Raw genomic sequence first — 6,095 nt, forward strand, 5'->3', positions numbered from 1 at the left:
TGTAGGGTCGTTTTGCAATAGGAACGGTGCCTGGTTTCAAGTCGATGACGAACTCGACAGCCCGGGCAGGGGGTATTCCTGGAAGTTCTTCTGGAAATACGTCTTGGAAGTTGCGAACGACTGGAATCTTTTCAATTCCCTCAAGAGGTGCCGCGTTCAACGCATTCAAAGCATAAAGTCGTGCTTCAGCGTTTTGAACAAGCTGAGCATGGTAGGTTACAATCTCATCTGAAGGATGTAGGAGGTGAACGACCTTGGTAGCGCAAACGATAGAAGCAGTATGCGCTTTAAACCATTCCATTCCCAGAATGAGGTCAATATTGGAAGACTCCAGAATAATGGGAGAAACAAGGAATTCCAACCCTTCAATTTCAACAGGAACATCGCGACCAATCATGGTAGTTTGACATCGGCCCGCAGGGGTGCGTACCACTATCGGAGTGTTCATGGGCTCGCATCGAATGTCATGTGCGTAAGCAAAATTTTCTGACATGAATGAATGTGATGCTCCTGAATCAAACAAAACAGAAGCTAGTACTGAATTAACAAGGAGAGTACCCATCACAGTGGCAGGCTGGTCTTGAGCTTCATTCAAATCAATACGATTAGCCTGACCACGACCATAAGGTCTGGCATTGTTGTTATGGGGCTTATTGTTACGGTCAGTTGAAGACAGAGCCAGCTGATTCTGATTCTGAGGGCATTTCCTGGAGCGGTGACCTGGAAGGCCACACTTGAAGCACAGACCATCATTGGGATTGGGAGCATAAGCTTGGGGCGGTACAGCCCGAAGGGGCTGCCTCTGCGGTTGAGGAGGCAGACGAGGTGCAACATAGGACTGTCTTGGTGCAGGTGCAGTTGGACGATACATGCTGTGGGGAATCCATATCCGACGCTTCTGCGCTGACGGGCCCGAAGATGGGCCAGCATCACGGCTACGCCTGAGGGATCCCTGGTGTTCCTGAAGACCAGTCTCAACCTGAATAGCCTTGTTCACCAAGGTGGCGAAGTCGGCAAAGTCATGAACGAGCAATGCTAGCTTAATATTAGGGTGAAGTCCATCACCAAACTTCTCTTGCTTACGAGCATCAGTTGCAATGTCTTCTTCAGCATAACGTGACAAGTCTAGAAATTCTCGTTGATAAGCATCTACAGTCTTGTTGCCTTGGGTGAGGTTGCGGAACTCTCGCTTCTTCCTGTCCATGGTTCCCTGAGAAATGAAACGGGCACGGAAGGCAGCTTGGAAATCCGGCCAAGTAATGACCGTTCCAGCAGGTAGGGTACGCCTGTGGCTGTCCCACCATTGAGCAGCAGGACCCTTCAGAAAGAAAGATGCGAAGGTGACATAGCTGGCAGGGGCAACACTAGCAGACTCCATTTCATATGTGATGTCGCGGAGCCAGTCATCAGCATCAAGGGGTTGAGTTGAGCTGCGATAGATAGATGGGTTGAGGCGCATGAAGTCCTGCAGAGTTACTCGGGTTGGATGTTGATTCATGTTCAGACGAGGAAACTGAGCCATCATTCCTTCCATGAACTGGCGAGTTAACTCAAACTGTTGCCTCATTCCAGTAAAGAATTCAGGCGGTGGTGGGTCGTTGGCACCACAGCCACGACCAGCGGGTCTAACCATCCTGCTAACATGTAACAGGGGTAGTTCAGCATTGAGCATTTGCAAAGATAAGGATCAGTCATGATGAAAACATGCATAATGAAGGAGGTACGATGGATTCCACTCCGTAGTCAACACGACAGGGTGTGCACTACTCAAAAAGCTATTCTAAGGAATAACTATGGCTTCATCCAACTTCGGGGTGAATGTGGTCACGGGATCCTCATGTTAGTAAATTCATTTAACCCGAGTAGAAGAGAGTTCAGAGTCCCAGAGTATAGACGAGGAGTAAAAGATGCTAATACCACCCAATAGCGACGTGGGCCCGTAAGCCACACAGCCAATGTTAGTAAAAGTTTTCAGTGACTAGACTCAACTTCGGCCAAGGAGTTGGAAAGGGGGCTACCTACAGGCAGTCGGCTCTGATACCAACTTGTGACACCCTCGATTCAATCGTACACTAATCATACACGCAAATGTGTACGATCAAGATCAAGGACTCACGGGAAGATATCACAACACAACTCTAGACACAAATTAAAATAATACAAGCTTTATATTACAAGCCAGGGGCCTCGAGGGCTCGAATACATCAGCTTGAATACAAACGAGTCAGCGGAAGCAACAATATCTGAGAACAGACATGAGTTAAACAAGTTTGCCTTAAGAAGGCTAGCACAAAAGCAACTACGATCGAAAAGGCAAGGCCTCCTGCCTGGGAGCCTCCTAACTACTCCTGGTTGTCGGCGTCCGTCACGTGGTAGGAGGCACCCTCGGGGTAGCAGCAGTCGTCAAAGGTGGCATCTGGCTCCTGGACTCCACCATCTGGTTGCAACAACCAGAAAGAAGAAAGAAGGGGGAAAAGGGGGAGCAAAGCAACCGTGAGTACTCATCCAAAGTACTCGCAAGCAAGGATCTACACTACATATGCAACATTATCAAAGGAAGGCTGTATATGTGGACTGGGCTGCAGAAATGCCAGAATAGGGAGAAGGCCTAGTCCTATCAAAGACTAGCATCTTCTCGAACCACCATCTTGCAGCAAACAAGAGGGAGTAGAGTAGCATAAAGTAAAGTGGTAGTAGTGTTATCAACCTCGCCCAGAGGTCCTTTCTCGACTCCCTGCGAGAAAGCAATCCCAGAGCCATACTATCCAGTTATCATCACAATCAAATCCTCATCACCATCCAGTTCTCATCACAAGTATCCAGTTCTAGTTGTATCGATCGGGATACAACTCCAAGTGTCCGTTACCGTAGGACAGGCTATCGATAGATGTTTTCTTCCCTGCAGGGGTGCACCAACTTACCCACCACGCTCGATTGACTCCGGCCGGACACACTTTCCAGGGTCATGCCCGGCCTCGGCCAAACAATACGCCGCAACCCGACCTAGACTTAACAGAGAGGTCAGCACGCCGGACTAAACCTATGCCCCCAGGGGTCATGGGCCATCTCCCCGGAAACTCCTGCACGTTGCGTACGCGGCCGGTGAGCAGACCTAGCTACCTCCTTCAACAAGGCAGGCGCTTGCGCAGTCCAACCCGGCGCGCGCCACTCAGTCGCTGACATCTATTAAGCTTTGGCTGATGTATACGACGCAGAACGCCCATACTATGCCCACGTGATGGTTAGTGCTATCAGGCCAGAGGCCCCTCGGATCAAATATCCAAATCGTAGTGGATTAGGAACGCGCGGTAACAAGCAGAGACTCACGAAAGAGGTGACCCCGTTGCCCCGTCTCGAGGACTTGCGGCAAGGGCTAAGAATGCCCAGCCACGCCTCGTAATTATCTCACAGGCACCTCCCAGGTCAACCCGTCTCCACATCACTTTCCAAGTAACAGTTGTAAAGTCCAAGTATCCGTGTGTCCAAACATCAAGAGGAAAACCCAAGGAATCACCCTCGGTGGTTTCCACTCAATGTAATCATCAAGGTGAACGTAGAGGAATCACCCTCGAGGTTCACACTTGAGGGGTTGCACGACAGAGTCGTATCGGAAGTGGTTAAAGAGGAAATCACCCTCGATGACCACGACCGAATAGCTACACTACAGGTTAACATCAGAAGTGCTGTAGAGGTCTCACCCTCGGCACTCGATAGTAACCCAGCAGCGTCGAGCAACTAGGGGAAAGTGATGTGCGGTGCCGGGGCCTGGTCTTCAATCCCGTTGATCGGGTCTTCAATGATGAAGCAGGGGCAACAAGGACAAGGTGGGGGTCACTGATGGATCACTAACCAACCTATACTAAGCAGTTTAGGATAAGCCGGTAAGGTAACAATAAGCAGGTTACAAAAGGAGGCTATGCATCAGAATAGGAGCAAACAATAACAATAGCAAAATCTAATGCAAGCATGAGAGAATGGAATGGGCGATATCGGGATGATCAAAGGGGGGGCTTGCCTGGTTGATCTGGCAAGAAGGGGTCGTTGTCGACAACATAGTCGATCACCGGGGCATCAGCGGCCTCGGGGTCTACCGGAGAGAAGAGGGGGAAGAAACAGTAAATACATAGCAAACAGAGGTAACACTGAGCATGACATGACGATACGTAGCGCTAAGCGTGCTCTAACGCAGTCCTAGACGTTATAGGTGAAGGGGGAAATCAACCGGGAAGGTGTTCCCGGTTCCGGACCTGTGTCAGACAGATGACCGGAGGGGGAAAGTTCCATGTTCAGCATGCTAGGGGCATGTGACAGATGAACGGACCGCGTATTCGGATTCGTTGGATTTTTCTGAGCAACTTTCATATAGAAAACATTTTCATCGGAGTTACGGTTTAAAAGTTACGGATTTTCAAAGTTTAAACCAATTTCTGAATTATTTTAAAAGCAGAAAAGGTTTATTGCGTCAGTAGTGACGTCAGCATTGCGTCAGCTCTGCTGACCAGTCAAACTGACAGGTGGGACCCACCTGTCAGCCTCTCTGTCTAACAGAGGCTTAACTAAGCTAACAGGGTTAGTTAGGGGGCATGGGCCCCAGCAGTCAGTGACTGGTTAGTACTAACTAACTAACTAATTTAACTAACGTTTTAATTAATCATTTTTATTTAAAAAAAACGTTTATTTAACAAAAATATGCGATGGGGCCCGCGTGTCAGAGACACTGTGTGCCCAGTCAGCACAGTTGACCACGGTCAACGTGGTCAACTGGGGCCAGGGGGCCCACGGGCAGTGACCCAGAGGCGGGGCCCAGGTGTGCCACGTCGGCCGCGTCGGGGTTTCGCCGCCGGCGACCAAAACAGAGGCGGGGCTCGCCGGACTTCGCCGGGAATCGCGCACAGGGGGTCATTTGGCCCGGGACTTGGCGCGTTCGAACGAGAAGACGAAGCCGCGCCGCATCGTGTGGTCGGTTGGACGCGGGGGTGACCGGAACTGCGTCGGCGACGAGTGGAGGCGGCGGTGGGGTTCGGGACCTCGTCGGGATCGGTGTTGCAGTGCGTGTTTTGGCGAACGAAGGAGCTGGGCGAGGTCTACGGCGCTCCAGGAGCTCGTCGGAGCTACTAGCTCGAGCGGAGGAGCTCGGTGGCGAGCCCTACAACGGCAATGGCGGACGGTGGAGCTCGGCTTGCGGGCGAGCTGGCTACGGCGAAAGGCACGGCGCGAGGAGAGGAAAGGAGGAAGGGAGGAGCTCACCGGGCGGCTACGAAAAGCCTGCGACAGCTTAGGAGCGCAGAGGTGGCCGGAGATGACGGCGGTCACCGGCGACAGAGGAGAAAGGGGGCTGCTCGATCCGCTCCCCGTAGTGGCTCCCGGCTCGCGCTCACGGACGGGGACTGGGTAGACGACGGCGGCGGAGACGATGGGCTCGATGGCGAGGCGAATGGGGCTCGGTGGCCGCGAGGACAGCCGAGGCACGGCGGCGAGCGCGCTCGGGTCCAAGGGAGGGGAGTGCTCGAGGGGGAATCCGGAGGGGAGTGGGAGAGGCGGAGGTGAGTGGGGGTAGCTGGGGTGGAGGCCGAGGCGTCGAGGGGAGGGGTCGACCTTATCCTCCTCGTCGACGGCGAGGTGGTTCGGCGGGGACGGCGCCCCTGTAGCGGCGCACACCAGGGGAACAGGAAGGGGGCGCGCTTCGGGGAGCTGGGCCGGCCAGGCTGGTGAGGTGGGCCGGCCTGCTGGGATGGGCCGAAGCCCAAGGGGAGGCCAGGGGCTCTCCCACCCCTTCTTCTTTCCTTTTATTTTTTTTTGTTTTTCTTTTCCAGCAGCTTTTGCATTTTTCTTTTGCCACAATTGACTTTGCAAAATTATGCCACTGGCCAAAACAAACTCAAAGAATTAAAGTGCACTGTCTCAAAAAGGTTGGGTGGCTTTTGGAATAGTTGCCAATCTTATAAATCAAAAAGGGCATTTAATTTATTGCTTAGGTCACTGCTTTAAGTAGCTTAGGCCACTTAAACCTTTTGCAAAAATGTTGGTTCACCACCAATATTAGTTGTGGATTATTTGGCACATGATGAACATTTTTGTGTTCATGTCTGAGCATT

The sequence above is a fragment of the Triticum aestivum genome, chromosome 7A (assembly GCF_018294505.1).
Source record: "Triticum aestivum cultivar Chinese Spring chromosome 7A, IWGSC CS RefSeq v2.1, whole genome shotgun sequence".
NCBI classification, from domain to species: Eukaryota; Viridiplantae; Streptophyta; class Magnoliopsida; order Poales; family Poaceae; genus Triticum; species Triticum aestivum.